The 20,018-nt window shown below is 44.2% G+C and overlaps 1 long non-coding RNA gene across 18 annotated transcripts in view; it reads left to right on the forward strand.

The window, feature by feature from the left end:
* LOC307181455 overlaps positions 1-20,018 on the forward strand; it is a 947,438-nt gene that overhangs the window by 350,339 nt on the left and 577,081 nt on the right. For 2 of the 18 annotated variants that reach the window (XR_013826796.1, XR_013826800.1), the window contains one exon: positions 18,819-18,904. The exons of 14 other annotated variants lie outside the window; for them this stretch is intronic. This is a non-coding gene — a long non-coding RNA (uncharacterized lncRNA). Of the gene's footprint in view, positions 1-6,195; positions 6,264-15,667; positions 15,742-18,818; positions 18,905-20,018 lie in introns of those variants that run through there. 2 more of the 18 variants (XR_013826801.1, XR_013826802.1) reach the window with 2 other exon arrangements.

Consider the following 20,018-nt stretch of genomic DNA (forward strand, 5'->3'; position numbering starts at 1 on the left):
GTACTGTAAACGAGGTTCTTGTAAACAGAGCCGTTCCAAACTTTGGGGTGGCTGTGTCTTTTTGATTTTAATTTCCCTAAGCTATAGGACCATAAGTGGCAGTGCCCTAGGCTCTGTTGCTTTGTTTTTTAGATGTTTCAGGAAACACCATACACTTCTCCCGAGTGTCTGTTGGCAATTTACATCCCGCCCATCAGCATAACAAGGCTCCCAGTTCTCAATGGCCTGTTGCCTTTCTGGATTTTACACTTTTTTCAGATGGCCCTTTTGACCGGGGGGAAGTGAGACTTCATTGTAGTGCAGATTTCCTTTGCAAGCTTGCTTGGTTGGCCAAAAAGGGCGTATGCGTTTTTTCCTGAATATATTCAGGAAAAAACGCATACGCCCTTTTTGGCCAAGTGCATCATTGTGGACGTTCTGCCTCTTTTCCTATGCTTTCAATGCAATTCCAGTCTACCTCCTGAAATCGGTTTCCTGCAATTCTGCCCTGCTTTCAAGTCCTCTTGGCAGCCTTACTTCAGTATATTTTTGGACGATAGCTGTCATTTATAACTCTGCAGGTTTGTGAATTACAGTGCCCCTGAGCTCCTTTCTTCAACTCGGTTTCTTTTGAGCTGGCCGCAACACCGCAGGATGGCTTCAGGCCCTAATCTGGTTCCGGCCCGGCATGCTGAGCCTTTGGTTAATTCCTCTTCCTGGTGGGAAATGAGAGTTAAATTTGCCGGTTCAGACACCTCCAGCTAGTCTCTCATTGGTTCTCGCTATTCCTGTTCATCTTCCGCAGAAATTGCAAACTGGGCCAAACAGGAGGTTAAAGGGACTGACTCTCCAAGTGGGGAGAGTGTTAGTAAAGCATCTGGAATGTTGCACCCGAGTACCAGGGGAGGAAAACTGAGACATATTTGAACACGTCTCCCGTTCACATGGTTGATCATACTCTGGGTTCCACATGCATGTTTTAGCTGAAGGAAGAATACCTTAAACCTGGAGAGTTGAGACCCGTGGAATGGGTACCATGCAATATGACTTCAAAGGGTCTTCATTTGCTCACCGAACCTCTCCAATCCTATCACTGCTGCGTTTATGCCCCTGTACACACGCTTGATTCTCTTTTGGAGACATAGCAATCCATAGGTTTTAAGATACTTACTAGTCAGGTACATTCTTAGGCGTTTAATATGGGGTGTTGAGTCCATTTCGTTGAGCAAGGAGTAGCTCTTGTCTATTCCATATTTGGCTTAAGGAACTTTATCTGTGCTCATTTCAATCTCTGGTTTTATGCAGCACCCCAACTCACCTTTACCCTTAAGCAAGCATAAGTTGGTTTTCTAAATTTGAGACCCTGTTCTGTTTTGGAATGCAGTTCCTGTGTAGCCAAGTTTACATTCCGTGTATTAGTGATATCTTTTGATGTTTCTTTTTCTGTGTGACTTATTTCAGTTAGAATCATCGTACCTGAATCCACTCATTATGCTGCTACGGGCCTGATGACATAGATTTCATTGCTGAGTGATACTGCATTGTACGTAAGTACCACAAGTTCTTTATCCATTTTTCACTTTCTGTGATATTGAACTTGTACGGTAAACGAGGTTCTTGTAAACGGAGGCGTCCCAAACTTTGGGGTGGCTGTGTCTTTTTGATTTTAATTTCCCTAAGCTATAGGACCATAAGTGGAAGTGCCCTAGGCTCTGTTGCTTTGTTTTTTAGATGTTTCAGGAAACACCATACACTTCTCCCGAGTGGTTGTTGGCAATTTACATCCCGCCCATCAGCATAACAAGGCTCCCAGTTCTCCATGGCCTGTCCTGCCTTTCTGGATTTTACACTTTTTTCAGATGGCCCTTTTGACCGGGGGGAAGTGAGACTTCATTGTAGTGCAGATTTCCTTTGCAAGCTTGCTTGGTTGGCCAAAAAGGGCGTATGCGTTTTTTCCTGAATATATTCAGGAAAAAACGCATACGCCCTTTTTGGCCAAGTGCATCATTGTGGACGTTCTGCCTCTTTTCCTATGCTTTCAATGCAATTCCAGTCTACCTCCTGAAATCGGTTTCCTGCAATTCTGCCCCGCTTTCAAGTCCTCTTGGCAGCCTTACTTCAGTCTATTTTTGGACGATAGCTGTCATTTATAACTCTGCAGGTTTGTGAATTACAGTGCCCCTGAGCTCCTTTCTTCAACTCGCTTTCTTGTGAGCTGGCCGCAACACCGCAGGATGGCTTCAGGCCCTAATCTGGTTCCGGCCCGGCATGCTGAGCCTTTGGTTAATTCCTCTTCCTGGTGGGAAATGAGAGTTAAATTTGCCCGTCCAGACACCTCCAGCTAGTCTCTCATTGGTTCTCGCTATTCCTGTTCATCTTCCGCAGAAATTGCAAACTGGGCCAAACAGGAGGTTAAAGGGACTGACTCTCCAAGTGGGGAGAGTGTTAGTAAAGCGTCTGCAATGTTGCACCCGAGTACCAGGGGAGGAAAACTGAGACATATTTGAACACGTCTCCTGATCACATGGTTGATCATACTCTAGGTTCCACATGCATGTTTTAGCTGAAGGAAGAATACCTTAAACCTGGGTAGTTGAAACCCGTGGAATGGGAACCATGCAATATGACTTCAAAGGGTCTTCATTTGCTCACCGAACCTCTCCAATCCTATCACTGCTGCGTTTATGCCCCTGTACACATGCTTGATTCTCTTTCGGAGACATAGCAATCCATAGGTTTTAAGATACTTACAAGTCAGGTACATTCTTAGGCGTTTAATATGGGGGTGTTGAGTCCATTTCGTTGAGCAAGGAGTAGCTCTTTTCTATTCCATATTTGGCTTAAGGAACTTTATCTGTGCTCATTTCAATCTCTGGTTTTATGCAGCACCCCAACTCACCTTTACCCTTAAGCAAGCATAAGTTGTTTTTCTAAATTTGAGACCCTCTTCTGTTCTGTAATTCAGTTCCTGTGTAGCCAAGTTTCCATTCCGTGTATTACTGATATCTTATGATGTTTCTTTTTCTGTGTGACTTATTTCAGTTAGAATCATCATACCTGAATCCACTCATTGTGCTGCTAAGGGCCTGATGACACAGATTTCATTGCTGAGTGATATTGCTTTGTAAGTAAATACCACAACTTCTTTATCCATTTTTCACTTTCTGCGATGTTTAACTTGTACTGTAAACGAGGTTCTTGTAAACAGAGCCATTCCAAACTTTGGCGTGGCTGTGTCTTTTTGATTTTAATTTCCCTAAGCTATAGGACCATAAGTGGAAGTGCCCTAGGCTCTGTTGCTTTGTTTTTTAGATGTTTCAGGAAACACCATACACTTCTCCCGAGTGGTTGTTGGCAATTTACATCCCGCCCATCAGCATAACAAGGCTCCCAGTTCTCCATGGCCTGTCCTGCCTTTCTGGATTTTACACTTTTTTCAGATGGCCCTTTTGACCGGGGGGAAGTGAGACTTCATTGTAGTGCAGATTTCCTTTGCAAGCTTGCTTGGTTGGCCAAAAAGGGCGTATGCGTTTTTTCCTGAATATATTCAGGAAAAAACGCATACGCCCTTTTTGGCCAAGTGCATCATTGTGGACGTTCTGCCTCTTTTCCTATGCTTTCAATGCAATTCCAGTCTACCTCCTGAAATCGGTTTCCTGCAATTCTGCCCCGCTTTCAAGTCCTCTTGGCAGCCTTACTTCAGTCTATTTTTGGACGATAGCTGTCATTTATAACTCTGCAGGTTTGTGAATTACAGTGCCCCTGAGCTCCTTTCTTCAACTCGGTTTCTTTTGAGCTGGCCGCAACACCGCAGGATGGCTTCAGGCCCTAATCTGGTTCCGGCCCGGCATGCTGAGCCTTTGGTTAATTCCTCTTCCTGGTGGGAAATGAGAGTTAAATTTGCCGGTTCAGACACCTCCAGCTAGTCTCTCATTGGTTCTCGCTATTCCTGTTCATCTTCCGCAGAAATTGCAAACTGGGCCAAACAGGAGGTTAAAGGGACTGACTCTCCAAGTGGGGAGAGTGTTAGTAAAGCGTCTGGAATGTTGCACCCGAGTACCAGGGGAGGAAAACTGAGACATATTTGAACACGTCTCCCGTTCACATGGTTGATCATACTCTGGGTTCCACATGCATGTTTTAGCTGAAGGAAGAATACCTTAAACCTGGAGAGTTGAGACCCGTGGAATGGGTACCATGCAATATGACTTCAAAGGGTCTTCATTTGCTCACCGAACCTCTCCAATCCTATCACTGCTGCGTTTATGCCCCTGTACACACGCTTGATTCTCTTTTGGAGACATAGCAATCCATAGGTTTTAAGATACTTACTAGTCAGGTACATTCTTAGGCGTTTAATATGGGGTGTTGAGTCCATTTCGTTGAGCAAGGAGTAGCTCTTGTCTATTCCATATTTGGCTTAAGGAACTTTATCTGTGCTCATTTCAATCTCTGGTTTTATGCAGCACCCCAACTCACTTTTACCCTTAAGCAAGAATAAGTTGGTTTTCTAAATTTGAGACCCTGTTCTGTTTTGGAATGCAGTTCCTGTGTAGCCAAGTTTACATTCCGTGTATTAGTGATATCTTTTGATGTTTCTTTTTCTGTGTGACTTATTTCAGTTAGAATCATCGTACCTGAATCCACTCATTATGCTGCTACGGGCCTGATGACATAGATTTCATTGCTGAGTGATACTGCATTGTACGTAAGTACCACAAGTTCTTTATCCATTTTTCACTTTCTGTGATATTGAACTTGTACGGTAAACGAGGTTCTTGTAAACTGAGGCGTCCCAAACTTTGGGGTGGCTGTGTCTTTTTGATTTTAATTTCCCTAAGCTATAGGACCATAAGTGGAAGTGCCCTAGGCTCTGTTGCTTTGTTTTTTAGATGTTTTAGGAAACACCATACACTTCTCCTGAGTGTCTGTTGGCAATTTACATCCCGCCCATCAGCATAACAAGGCTCCCAGTTCTCCATGGCCTGTCCTGCCTTTCTGGATTTTACACTTTTTTCAGATGGCCCTTTTGACCGGGGGGAAGTGAGACTTCATTGTAGTGCAGATTTCCTTTGCAAGCTTGCTTGGTTGGCCAAAAAGGGCGTATGCGTTTTTTCCTGAATATATTCAGGAAAAAACGCATACGCCCTTTTTGGCCAAGTGCATCATTGTGGACGTTCTGCCTCTTTTCCTATGCTTTCAATGCAATTCCAGTCTACCTCCTGAAATCGGTTTCCTGCAATTCTGCCCCGCTTTCAAGTCCTCTTGGCAGCCTTACTTCAGTCTATTTTTGGACGATAGCTGTCATTTATAACTCTGCAGGTTTGTGAATTACAGTGCCCCTGAGCTCCTTTCTTCAACTCGCTTTCTTGTGAGCTGGCCGCAACACCGCAGGATGGCTTCAGGCCCTAATCTGGTTCCGGCCCGGCATGCTGAGCCTTTGGTTAATTCCTCTTCCTGGTGGGAAATGAGAGTTAAATTTGCCCGTCCAGACACCTCCAGCTAGCCTCTCATTGGTTCTCGCTATTCCTGTTCATCTTCCGCAGAAATTGCAAACTGGGCCAAACAGGAGGTTAAAGGGACTGACTCTCCAAGTGGGGAGAGTGTTAGTAAAGCGTCTGGAATGTTGCACCCGAGTACCAGGGGAGGGAAACTGAGACATATTTGAACACGTCTCCCGATCACATGGTTGATCATACTCTAGGTTCCACATGCATGTTTTAGCTGAAGGAAGAATACCTTAAACCTGGGTAGTTGAAACCCGTGGAATGGGTACCATGCAATATGACTTCAAAGGGTCTTCATTTGCTCACCGAACCTCTCCAATCCTATCACTGCTGCATTTGTGCCCCTGTACACATGCTTGATTCTCTTTCGGAGACATAGCAATCCATAGGTTTTAAGTTACTTACTAGTCAGGTACATTCTTAGGCGTTTAATATGGGGTGTTGAGTCCATTTCGTTGAGCAAGGAGTAGCTCTTGTCTATTCCATATTTGGCTTAAGGAACTTTATCTGTGCTCATTTCAATCTCCGGTTTTATGCAGCACCCCAACTCACCTTTACCGTTAAGCAAGAATAAGTTGGTTTTCTAAATTTGAGACCCTGTTCTGTTCTGTAATTCAGTTCCTGTGTAGCCAAGTTTCCATTCCGTGTATTACTGATATCTTATGATGTTTCTTTTTCTGTGTGACTTATTTCAGTTAGAATCATCATACCTGAATCCACTCATTGTGCTGCTAAGTTCCTGATGACACAGATTTCATTGTTGAGTGATATTGCTTTGTAAGTAAATACCACAACTTTTTTATCCATTTTTCACTTTCTGCGATGTTGAACTTGTACTGTAAACGAGGTTCTTGTAAACAGAGCCATTCCAAACTTTGGGGTGGCTGTGTCTTTTTGATTTTAATTTCCCTAAGCTATAGGACCATAAGTGGAAGTGCCCTAGGTTCTGTTGCTTTGCTTTTTAGATGTTTCAGGAAACACCATACACTTCTCCCGAGTGGTTGTTGGCAATTTACATCCCGCCCATCAGCATAACAAGGCTCCCAGTTCTCCATGGCCTGTCCTGCCTTTCTGGATTTTACACTTTTTTCAGATGGCCCTTTTGACCGGGGGGAAGTGAGACTTCATTTTAGTGCAGATTTCCTTTGCAAGCTTGCTTGGTTGGCCAAAAAGGGCGTATGCGTTTTTTCCTGAATATATTCAGGAAAAAACGCATACGCCCTTTTTGGCCAAGTGCATCATTGTGGACGTTCTGCCTCTTTTCCTATGCTTTCAATGCAATTCCAGTCTACCTCCTGAAATCGGTTTCCTGCAATTCTGCCCCGCTTTCAAGTCCTCTTGGCAGCCTTACTTCAGTCTATTTTTGGACGATAGCTGTCATTTATAACTCTGCAGGTTTGTGAATTACAGTGCCCCTGAGCTCCTTTCTTCAACTCGGTTTCTTTTGAGCTGGCCGCAACACCGCAGGATGGCTTCAGGCCCTAATCTGGTTCCGGCCCGGCATGCTGAGCCTTTGGTTAATTCCTCATCCTGGTGGGAAATGAGAGTTAAATTTGCCCGTTCAGACACCTCCAGCTAGTCTCTCATTGGTTCTCGCTATTCCTGTTCATCTTCCGCAGAAATTGCAAACTGGGCCAAACAGGAGGTTAAAGGGACTGACTCTCCAAGTGGGGAGAGTGTTAGTAAAGCGTCTGGAATGTTGCACCCGAGTACCAGGGGAGGAAAACTGAGACATATTTGAACACATCTCCCGTTCACATGGTTGATCATACTCTGGGTTCCACATGCATGTTTTAGCTGAAGGAAGAATACCTTAAACCTGGAGAGTTGAGACCCGTGGAATGGGTACCATGCAATATGACTTCAAAGGGTCTTCATTTGCTCACCGAACCTCTCCAATCCTATCACTGCTGCGTTTATGCCCCTGTACACACGCTTGATTCTCTTTTGGAGACATAGCAATCCATAGGTTTTAAGATACTTACTAGTCAGGTACATTCTTAGGCGTTTAATATGGGGTGTTGAGTCCATTTCGTTGAGCAAGGAGTAGCTCTTGTCTATTCCATATTCGGCTTAAGGAACTTTATCTGTGCTCATTTCAATCTCTGGTTTTATGCAGCACCCCAACTCACCTTTACCCTTAAGCAAGCATAAGTTGGTTTTCTAAATTTGAGACCCTGTTCTGTTTTGGAATGCAGTTCCTGTGTAGCCAAGTTTACATTCCGTGTATTAGTGATACCTTATGATGTTTCTTTTTCTGTGTGACTTATTTCAGTTAGAATCATCGTACCTGAATCCACTCATTATGTTGCTACGGGCCTGATGACATAGATTTCATTGCTGAGTGATACTGCATTGTACGTAAGTACCACAAGTTCTTTATCCAGTTTTCTTTTTCTGTGATATTGAACTTGTACGGTAAATGAGGTTCTTGTAAACGGAGGCGTCCCAAACTTTGGGGTGGCTGTGTCTTTTTTATTTTAATTTTCCTAAGCTATAGGACCATAAGTGGAAGTGCCCTAGGTTCTGTTGCTTTGTTTTTTAGATGTTTCAGGAAACACCATACACTTCTCCCGAGTGGTTGTTGGCAATTTACATCCCGCCCATCAGCATAACAAGGCTCCCAGTTCTCCATGGCCTGTCCTGCCTTTCTGGATTTTACACTTTTTTCAGATGGCCCTTTTGACCGGGGGGAAGTGAGACTTCATTGTAGTGCAGATTTCCTTTGCAAGCTTGCTTGGTTGGCCAAAAAGGGCGTATGCGTTTTTTCCTGAATATATTCAGGAAAAAACGCATACGCCCTTTTTGGCCAAGTGCATCATTGTGGACGTTCTGCCTCTTTTCCTATGCTTTCAATGCAATTCCAGTCTACCTCCTGAAATCGGTTTCCTGCAATTCTGCCCCGCTTTCAAGTCCTCTTGGCAGCCTTACTTCAGTCTATTTTTGGACGATAGCTGTCATTTATAACTCTGCAGGTTTGTGAATTACAGTGCCCCTGAGCTCCTTTCTTCAACTCGCTTTCTTGTGACCTGGCCGCAACACCGCAGGATGGCTTCAGGCCCTAATCTGGTTCCGGTACGGCGCGCTGAGCCTTTGGTTATTTCCTCTTCCTGGTGGGAAATGAGAGTTAAATTTGCCCGTCCACACACCTCCAGCTAGCCTCTCATTGGTTCTCGCTATTCCTGTTCATCTTCCGCAGAAATTGCAAACTGGGCCAAACAGGAGGTTAAAGGGACTGACTCTCCAAGTGGGGAGAGTGTTAGTAAAGCGTCTGCAATGTTGCACCCGAGTACCAGGGGAGGAAAACTGAGACATATTTGAACACGTCTCTCGATCACATGGTTGATCATACTCTAGGTTCCACATGCATGTTTTAGCTGAAGGAAGAATACCTTAAACCTGGGTAGTTGAAACCCGTGGAATGGGTACCATGCAATATGACTTCAAAGGGTCTTCATTTGCTCACCGAACCTCTCCAATCCTATCACTGCTGCGTTTATGCCCCTGTACACATGCTTGATTCTCTTTCGGAGACATAGCAATCCATAGGTTTTAAGATACTTACAAGTCAGGTACATTCTTAGGCGTTTAATATGGGGGTGTTGAGTCCATTTCGTTGAGCAAGGAGTAGCTCTTTTCTATTCCATATTTGGCTTAAGGAACTTTATCTGTGCTCATTTCAATCTCTGGTTTTATGCAGCACCCCAACTCACCTTTACCCTTAAGCAAGCATAAGTTGTTTTTCTAAATTTGAGACCCTCTTCTGTTCTGTAATTCAGTTCCTGTGTAGCCAAGTTTACATTCCGTGTATTACTGATATTTTATGATGTTTCTTTTTCTGTGTGACTTATTTCAGTTAGAATCATCATACCTGAATCCACTCATTGTGCTGCTAAGGGCCTGATGACATAGATTTCATTGCTGAGTGATATTGCTTTGTAAGTGAATACCACAACTTCTTTATCCATTTTTCACTTTCTGCGATGTTGAACTTGTACTGTAAACGAGGTTCTTGTAAACAGAGCCGTTCCAAACTTTGGGGTGGCTGTGTCTTTTTGATTTTAATTTCCCTAAGCTATAGGACCATAAGTGGCAGTGCCCTAGGCTCTGTTGCTTTGTTTTTTAGATGTTTCAGGAAACACCATACACTTCTCCCGAGTGTCTGTTGGCAATTTACATCCCGCCCATCAGCATAACAAGGCTCCCAGTTCTCAATGGCCTGTTGCCTTTCTGGATTTTACACTTTTTTCAGATGGCCCTTTTGACCGGGGGGAAGTGAGACTTCATTGTAGTGCAGATTTCCTTTGCAAGCTTGCTTGGTTGGCCAAAAAGGGCGTATGCGTTTTTTCCTGAATATATTCAGGAAAAAACGCATACGCCCTTTTTGGCCAAGTGCATCATTGTGGACGTTCTGCCTCTTTTCCTATGCTTTCAATGCAATTCCAGTCTACCTCCTGAAATCGGTTTCCTGCAATTCTGCCCTGCTTTCAAGTCCTCTTGGCAGCCTTACTTCAGTATATTTTTGGACGATAGCTGTCATTTATAACTCTGCAGGTTTGTGAATTACAGTGACCCTGAGCTCCTTTCTTCAACTCGGTTTCTTTTGAGCTGGCCGCAACACCGCAGGATGGCTTCAGGCCCTAATCTGGTTCCGGCCCGGCATGCTGAGCCTTTGGTTAATTCCTCTTCCTGGTGGGAAATGAGAGTTAAATTTGCCCGTTCAGACACCTCCAGCTAGTCTCTCATTGGTTCTCGCTATTCCTGTTCATCTTCCGCAGAAATTGCAAACTGGGCCAAACAGGAGGTTAAAGGGACTGACTCTCCAAGTGGGGAGAGTGTTAGTAAAGCATCTGGAATGTTGCACCCGAGTACCAGGGGAGGAAAACTGAGACATATTTGAACACGTCTCCCGTTCACATGGTTGATCATACTCTGGGTTCCACATGCATGTTTTAGCTGAAGGAAGAATACCTTAAACCTGGAGAGTTGAGACCCGTGGAATGGGTACCATGCAATATGACTTCAAAGGGTCTTCATTTGCTCACCGAACCTCTCCAATCCTATCACTGCTGCGTTTATGCCCCTGTACACACGCTTGATTCTCTTTTGGAGACATAGCAATCCATAGGTTTTAAGATACTTACTAGTCAGGTACATTCTTAGGCGTTTAATATGGGGTGTTGAGTCCATTTCGTTGAGCAAGGAGTAGCTCTTGTCTATTCCATATTTGGCTTAAGGAACTTTATCTGTGCTCATTTCAATCTCTGGTTTTATGCAGCACCCCAACTCACCTTTACCCTTAAGCAAGCATAAGTTGGTTTTCTAAATTTGAGACCCTGTTCTGTTTTGGAATGCAGTTCCTGTGTAGCCAAGTTTACATTCCGTGTATTAGTGATATCTTTTGATGTTTCTTTTTCTGTGTGACTTATTTCAGTTAGAATCATCGTACCTGAATCCACTCATTATGCTGCTACGGGCCTGATGACATAGATTTCATTGCTGAGTGATACTGCATTGTACGTAAGTACCACAAGTTCTTTATCCATTTTTCACTTTCTGTGATATTGAACTTGTACGGTAAACGAGGTTCTTGTAAACAGAGCCGTTCCAAACTTTGGGGTGGCTGTGTCTTTTTGATTTTAATTTCCCTAAGCTATAGGACCATAAGTGGCAGTGCCCTAGGCTCTGTTGCTTTGCTTTTTAGATGTTTCAGGAAACACCATACACTTCTCCCGAGTGGTTGTTGGCAATTTACATCCCGCCCATCAGCATAACAAGGCTCCCAGTTCTCCATGGCCTGTCCTGCCTTTCTGGATTTTACACTTTTTTCAGATGGCCCTTTTGACCGGGGGGAAGTGAGACTTCATTTTAGTGCAGATTTCATTTGCAAGCTTGCTTGGTTGGCCAAAAAGGGCGTATGCGTTTTTTCCTGAATATATTCAGGAAAAAACGCATACGCCCTTTTTGGCCAAGTGCATCATTGTGGACGTTCTGCCTCTTTTCCTATGCTTTCAATGCAATTCCAGTCTACCTCCTGAAATCGGTTTCCTGCAATTCTGCCCCGCTTTCAAGTCCTCTTGGCAGCCTTACTTCAGTATATTTTTGGACGATAGCTGTCATTTATAACTCTGCAGGTTTGTGAATTACAGTGCCCCTGAGCTCCTTTCTTCAACTCGGTTTCTTTTGAGCTGGCCGCAACACCGCAGGATGGCTTCAGGCCCTAATCTGGTTCCGGCCCGGCATGCTGAGCCTTTGGTTAATTCCTCTTCCTGGTGGGAAATGAGAGTTAAATTTGCCCGTTCAGACACCTCCAGCTAGTCTCTCATTGGTTCTCGCTATTCCTGTTCATCTTCCGCAGAAATTGCAAACTGGGCCAAACAGGAGGTTAAAGGGACTGACTCTCCAAGTGGGGAGAGTGTTAGTAAAGCGTCTGGAATGTTGCACCCGAGTACCAGGGGAGGAAAACTGAGACATATTTGAACACGTCTCCCGTTCACATGGTTGATCATACTCTGGGTTCCACATGCATGTTTTAGCTGAAGGAAGAATACCTTAAACCTGGAGAGTTGAGACCCGTGGAATGGGTACCATGCAATATGACTTCAAAGGGTCTTCATTTGCTCACCGAACCTCTCCAATCCTATCACTGCTGCGTTTATGCCCCTGTACACACGCTTGATTCTCTTTTGGAGACATAGCAATCCATAGGTTTTAAGATACTTACTAGTCAGGTACATTCTTAGGCGTTTAATATGGGGTGTTGAGTCCATTTCGTTGAGCAAGGAGTAGCTCTTGTCTATTCCATATTTGGCTTAAGGAACTTTATCTGTGCTCATTTCAATCTCTGGTTTTATGCAGCACCCCACCTCACCTTTACCCTTAAGCAAGCATAAGTTGGTTTTCTAAATTTGAGACCCTGTTCTGTTTTGGAATGCAGTTCCTGTGTAGCCAAGTTTACATTCCGTGTATTAGTGATATCTTATGATGTTTCTTTTTCTGTGTGACTTATTTCAGTTAGAATCATCGTACCTGAATCCACTCATTATGCTGCTACGGGCCTGATGACATAGATTTCATTGCTGAGTGATACTGCATTGTACGTAAGTACCACAAGTTCTTTATCCATTTTTCACTTTCTGTGATATTGAACTTGTACGGTAAACGAGGTTCTTGTAAACTGAGGCGTCCCAAACTTTGGGGTGGCTGTGTCTTTTTGATTTTAATTTCCCTAAGCTATAGGACCATAAGTGGAAGTGCCCTAGGCTCTGTTGCTTTGTTTTTTAGATGTTTCAGGAAACACCATACACTTCTCCCGAGTGGTTGTTGGCAATTTACATCCCGCCCATCAGCATAACAAGGCTCCCAGTTCTCCATGGCCTGTCCTGCCTTTCTGGATTTTACACTTTTTTCAGATGGCCCTTTTGACCGGGGGGAAGTGAGACTTCATTGTAGTGCAGATTTCCTTTGCAAGCTTGCTTGGTTGGCCAAAAAGGGCGTATGCGTTTTTTCCTGAATATATTCAGGAAAAAACGCATACGCCCTTTTTGGCCAAGTGCATCATTGTGGACGTTCTGCCTCTTTTCCTATGCTTTCAATGCAATTCCAGTCTACCTCCTGAAATCGGTTTCCTGCAATTCTGCCCCGCTTTCAAGTCCTCTTGGCAGCCTTACTTCAGTCTATTTTTGGACGATAGCTGTCATTTATAACTCTGCAGGTTTGTGAATTACAGTGCCCCTGAGCTCGTTTCTTCAACTCGCTTTCTTGTGAGCTGGCCGCAACACCGCAGGATGGCTTCAGGCCCTAATCTGGTTCCGGCCCGGCATGGTAAGCCTTTGGTTAATTCCTCTTCCTGGTGGGAAATGAGAGTTAAATTTGCCCGTCCAGACACCTCCAGCTAGACTCTCATTGGTTCTTGCTATTCCTGTTCATCTTCCGCAGAAATTGCAAACTGGGCCAAACAGGAGGTTAAAGGGACTGACTCTCCAAGTGGGGAGAGTGTTAGTAAAGCGTCTGGAATGTTGCACCCGAGTACCAGGGGAGGGAAACTGAGACATATTTGAACACGTCTCCCGATCACATGGTTGATCATACTCTAGGTTCCACATGCATGTTTTAGCTGAAGGAAGAATACCTTAAACCTGGGTAGTTGAAACCCGTGGAATGGGTACCATGCAATATGACTTCAAAGGGTCTTCATTTGCTCACCGAACCTCTCCAATCCTATCACTGCTGCGTTTATGCCCCTGTACACATGCTTGATTCTCTTTCGGAGACATAGCAATCCATAGGTTTTAAGATACTTACTAGTCAGGTACATTCTTAGGCGTTTAATATGCGGTGTTGAGTCCATTTCATTGAGCAAGGAGTAGCTCTTGTCTATTCCATATTTGACTTAAGGAACTTTATCTGTGCTCATTTCAATCTCTGGTTTTATGCAGCACCCCAACTCACCTTTCCCCTTAAGCAAGCATAAGTTGGTTTTCTAAATTTGAGACCCTGTTCTGTTCTGTAATTCAGTTCCTGTGTAGCCAAGTTTACATTCCGTGTATTACTGATATCTTATGATGTTTCTTTTTCTGTGTGACTTACTTCAGTTAGAATCATCATACCTGAATCCACTCATTGTGCTGCTAAGGGCCTGATGACACAGATTTCATTGCTGAGTGATATTGCTTTGTAAGTAAATACCACATTTTCTTTATCCATTTTTCACTTTCTGCGATGTTTTACTTGTACTGTAAACGAGGTTCTTGTAAACAGAGGCGTCCCAAATTTTGGGGTGGCTGTGTCTTTTTGATTTCAATTTCCCTAAGCTATAGGACCATAAGTGGCAGTGCCCTAGGCTCTGTTGCTTTGTTTTTTAGATGTTTCAGGAAACACCATACACTTCTCCCGAGTGTCTGCTGGCAATTTACATCCTGCCCATCAGCATAACAAGGCTCCCAGTTCTCCATGGCCTGTCCTGCCTTTCTGGATTTTACACTTTTTTCAGATGGCCCTTTTGACCGGGGGGAAGTGAGACTTCATTGTAGTGCAGATTTCCTTTGCAAGCTTGCTTGGTTGGCCAAAAAGGGCGTATGCGTTTTTTCCTGAATATATTCAGGAAAAAACGCATACGCCCTTTTTGGCCAAGTGCATCATTGTGGACGTTCTGCCTCTTTTCCTATGCTTTCAATGCAATTCCAGTCTACCTCCTGAAATCGGTTTCCTGCAATTCTGCCCCGCTTTCAAGTCCTCTTGGCAGCCTTACTTCAGTCTATTTTTGGACGATAGCTGTCATTTATAACTCTGCAGGTTTGTGAGTTACAGTGCCCCTGAGCTCCTTTCTTCAACTCGCTTTCTTTTGAGCTGGCCGCAACACCGCAGGTTGGCTTCAGGCCCTAATCTGTTTCCGGTACGGCACGCTGAGCCTTTGGTTATTTCCTCTTCCTGGTGGGAAATGAGAGTTAAATTTGCCCGTCCAGACACCTCCAGCTAGCCTCTCATTGGTTCTCGCTATTCCTGTTCATCTTCCGCAGAAATTGCAAACTGGGCCAAACAGGAGGCTAAAGGCGCTGACTCTCCAAGGGGGGAGAGTGTTAGTAAAGCGTCTGCAATGTTGCACCCGAGTACCAGGGGAGGAAAACTGAGACATATTTGAACACGTCTCCCGTTCACATGGTTGATCATACTTGGGTTCCACATGCATGTTTTAGCTGAAGGAAGAATACCTTAAACCTGGAGAGTTGAGACCCGTGTAATGGGTACCATGCAATATGACTTCAAAGGGTCTTCATTTGCTCACCGAACCTCTCCAATCCTATCACTGCTGCGTTTATGCCCCTGTACACATGCTTGATTCTCTTTTGGAGACATAGCAATCCATAGGTTTAACGATACTTACTAGTCAGGTACATTCTTAGGCGTTTAATATGCGGTGTTGAGTCCATTTCGTTGAGCAAGGAGTAGCTCTTGTCTATTCCATATTTGGCTTAAGGAACTTTATCTGTGCTCATTTCAATCTCTGGTTTTATGCAGCACCCCAACTCACCTTTCCCCTTAAGCAAGCATAAGTTGGTTTTCTAAATTTGAGACCCTGTTCTGTTCTGTAATTCAGTTCCTGTGTAGCCAAGTTTACATTCCGTGTATTACTGATATCTTACGATGTTTCTTTTTCTGTGTGACTTATTTCAGTTAGAATCATCATACCTGAATCCACTCATTGTGATGCTAAGGGCCTGATGACATAGATTTCTTTGCTGAGTGATATTGCTTTGTAAGTAAATACCACAACTTCTTTATCCATTTTTCACTTTCTGCGATGTTGAACTTGTACTGTAAACGAGGTTCTTGTAAACAGAGGCGTCCCAAACTTTGGGGTGGCTGTGTCTTTTTGATTTTAATTTCCCTAAGCTATAGGACCATAAGTGGCAGTGCCCTAGGCTCTGTTGCTTTGTTTTTTAGATGTTTCAGGAAACACCATACACTTCTCCCGAGTGTCTGTTGGCAATTTACATCCCGCCCATCAGCATAACAAGGCTCCCAGTTCTCCATGGCCTGTCCTGCCTTTCTGGATTTTACACTTTTTTCAGATGGCCCTTTTGACCGGGGGGAAGTGAGACTTCATTGTAGTGCAGATTTCCTTTGCAAGCTTGCTTGGTTGGCCAAAAAGGGCGTATGCGTTTTTTCCTGAATATATTCAGGAAAAAACGCATACGCCCTTTTTGGCCAAGTGCATCATTGTGGACGTTCTGCCTCTTTTCCTATGCTTTCAATGCAATTCCAGTCTACCTCCTGAAATCGGTTTCCTGCAATTCTGCCCCGCTTTCAAGTCCTCTTGGCAGCCTTACTTCAGTCTATTTTTGGACGATAGCTGTCATTTATAACTCTGCAGGTTTGTGAATTACAGTGCCCCTGAGCTCCTTTCTTCAACTCGGTTTCTTTTGAGCTGGCTGCAACACCGCAGGATGGCTTCAGGCCCTAATCTTGTTCAGGTACGGCACGCTGAGCCTTTGGTTATTTCCTCTTCCTGGTGGGAAATGAGAGTTAAATTTGCCCGTCCAGACACCTCCAGCTAGCCTCTCATTGGTTCTCGCTATTCCTGTTCATCTTCCGCAGAAATTGCAAACTGGGCCAAACAGGAGGTTAAAGGGACTGACTCTCCAAGTGGGGAGAGTGTTAGTAAAGCGTCTGGAATGTTGCACCCGAGTACCAGGGGAGGAAACCTGAGACATATTTGAACACGTCTCCCGATCACATGGTTGATCATACTCTAGGTTCCACATGCATGTTTTAGCTGAAGGAAGAATACCTTAAACCTGGGTAGTTGAAACCCGTGGAAAGGGTACCATGCAATATGACTTCAAAGGGTCTTCATTTGCTCACCGAACCTCTCCAATCCTATCACTGCTGCGTTTATGCCCCTGTACACATGCTTGATTCTCTTTCGGAGACATAGCAATCCATAGGTTTTAAGATACTTACAAGTCAGGTACATTCTTAGGCGTTTAATATGGGGTGTTGAGTCCATTTCGTTGAGCAAGGAGTAGCTCTTTTCTATTCCATATTTGGCTTAAGGAACTTTATCTGTGCTCATTTCAATCTCTGGTTTTATGCAGCACCCCAACTCACCTTTACCCTTAAGCAAGCATAAGTTGGTTTTCTAAATTTGAGACCCTGTTCTGTTTTGGAATGCAGTTCCTGTGTAGCCAAGTTTACATTCCGTGTATTAGTGATATCTTATGATGTTTCTTTTTCTGTGTGACTTATTTCAGTTAGAATCATCGTACCTGAATCCACTCATTATGCTGCTACGGGCCTGATGACATAGATTTCATTGCTGAGTGATACTGCATTGTACGTAAGTACCACAAGTTCTTTATCCATTTTTCACTTTCTGTGATATTGAACTTGTACGGTAAACGAGGTTCTTGTAAACGGAGGCGTCCCAAACTTTGGGGTGGCTGTGTCTTTTTGATTTTAATTTCCCTAAGCTATAGGACCATAAGTGGAAGTGCCCTAGGCTCTGTTGCTTTGTTTTTTAGATGTTTCAGGAAACACCATACACTTCTCCCGAGTGTCTGTTGGCAATTTACATCCCGCCCATCAGCATAACAAGGCTCCCAATTCTCCATGGCCTGTCCTGCCTTTCTGGATTTTACACTTTTTTCAGATGGCCCGTTTGACCGGGGGGAAGTGAGACTTCATTGTAGTGCAGATTTCCTTTGCAAGCTTGCTTGGTTGGCCAAAAAGGGCGTATGCGTTTTTTCCTGAATATATTCAGGAAAAAACGCATACGCCCTTTTTGGCCAAGTGCATCATTGTGGACGTTCTGCCTCTTTTCCTATGCTTTCAATGCAATTCCAGTCTACCTCCTGAAATCGGTTTCCTGCAATTCTGCCCCGCTTTCAAGTCCTCTTGGCAGCCTTACTTCAGTCTATTTTTGGACGATAGCTGTCATTTATAACTCTGCAGGTTTGTGAATTACAGTGCCCCTGAGCTCCTTTCTTCAACTCGCTTTCTTGTGACCTGGCCGCAACACCGCAGGATGGCTTCAGGCCCTAATCTGGTTCCGGTACGGCGCGCTGAGCCTTTGGTTATTTCCTCTTCCTGGTGGGAAATGAGAGTTAAATTTGCCCGTCCACACACCTCCAGCTAGCCTCTCATTGGTTCTCGCTATTCCTGTTCATCTTCCGCAGAAATTGCAAACTGGGCCAAACAGGAGGTTAAAGGCGCTGACTCTCCAAGTGGGGAGAGTGTTAGTAAAGCGTCTGGAATGTTGCACCCGAGTACCAGGGGAGGAAAACTGAGACATATTTGAACACGTCTCCCGTTCACATGGTTGATCATACTTGGGTTCCACATGCATGTTTTAGCTGAAGGAAGAATACCTTAAACCTGGAGAGTTGAGACCCGTGTAATGGGTACCATGCAATATGACTTCAAAGGGTCTTCATTTGCTCACCGAACCTCTCCAATCCTATCACTGCTGCGTTTATGCCCCTGTACACATGCTTGATTCTCTTTTGGAGACATAGCAATCCATAGGTTTTAAGATACTTACTAGTCAGGTACATTCTTAGGCGTTTAATATGCGGTGTGGAGTCCATTTCGTTGAGCAAGGAGTAGCTCTTGTCTATTCCATATTTGACTTAAGGAACTTTATCTGTGCTCATTTCAATCTCTGGTTTTATGCAGCACCCCAACTCACCTTTACCCTTAAGCAAGCATAAGTTGGTTTTCTAAATTTGAGACCCTGTTCTGTTCTGTAATTCAGTTCCTGTGTAGCCAAGTTTACATTCCGTGTATTACTGATATCTTACGATGTTTCTTTTTCTGTGTGACTTATTTCAGTTAGAATCATCATACCTGAATCCACTCATTGTGATGCTAAGGGCCTGATGACATAGATTTCATTGCTGAGTGATATTGCTTTTTAAGTAAATACCACAAGTTCTTTATCCATTTTTCACTTTCTGCGATGTTGAACTTGTACTGTAAACGAGGTTCTTGTAAACAGAGGCGTCCCAAATTTTGGGGTGGCTGTGTCTTTTTGATTTTAATTTCCCTAAGCTATAGGACCATAAGTGGCAGTGCCCTAGGCTCTGTTGCTTTGTTTTTTAGATGTTTCAGGAAACACCATACACTTCTCCGGAGTGGTTGTTGGCAATTTACATCCCGCCCATCAGCATAACAAGGCTCCCAGTTCTCCATGGCCTGTCCTGCCTTTCTGGATTTTACACTTTTTTCAGATGGCCCTTTTGACCGGGGGGAAGTGAGACTTCATTGTAGTGCAGATTTCCTTTGCAAGCTTGCTTGGTTGGCCAAAAAGTGCGTATGCGTTTTTTCCTGAATATATTCAGGAAAAAACGCATATGCCCTTTTTGGCCAAGTGCATCATTGTGGACGTTCTGCCTCTTTTCCTATGCTTTCAATGCAATTCCAGTCTACCTCCTGAAATCGGTTTCCTGCAATTCTGCCCCGCTTTCAAGTCCTCTTGGCAGCCTTACTTCAGTATATTTTTGGACGATAGCTGTCATTTATAACTCTGCAGGTTTGTGAATTACAGTGCCCCTGAGCTCCTTTCTTCAACTCGCTTTCTTGTGAGCTGGCCGCAACACCGCAGGATGGCTTCAGGCCCTAATCTTGTTCCGGCACGGCATGCTGAGCCTTTGGTTAATTCCTCTTCCTGGTGGGAAATGAGAGTTAAATTTGCCCGTTCAGACACCTCCAGCTAGTCTCTCATTGGTTCTCGCTATTCCTGTTCATCTTCCGCAGAAATTGCAAACTGGGCCAAACAGGAGGTTAAAGGGACTGACTCTCCAAGTCGGGAGAGTGTTAGTAAAGCGTCTGGAATGTTGCACCCGAGTACCAGGGGAGGAAAACTGAGACATATTTGAACACGTCTCCCGTTCACATGGTTGATCATACTCTGGGTTCCACATGCATGTTTTAGCTGAAGGAAGAATACCTTAAACCTGGAGAGTTGAGACCCGTGGAATGGGTACCATGCAATATGACTTCAAAGGGTCTTCATTTGCTCACCGAACCTCT

This window comes from Stenella coeruleoalba (assembly GCF_951394435.1).
Source record: "Stenella coeruleoalba genome assembly, contig: scaffold_111, whole genome shotgun sequence".
NCBI lineage: Eukaryota > Metazoa > Chordata > Mammalia > Artiodactyla > Delphinidae > Stenella > Stenella coeruleoalba.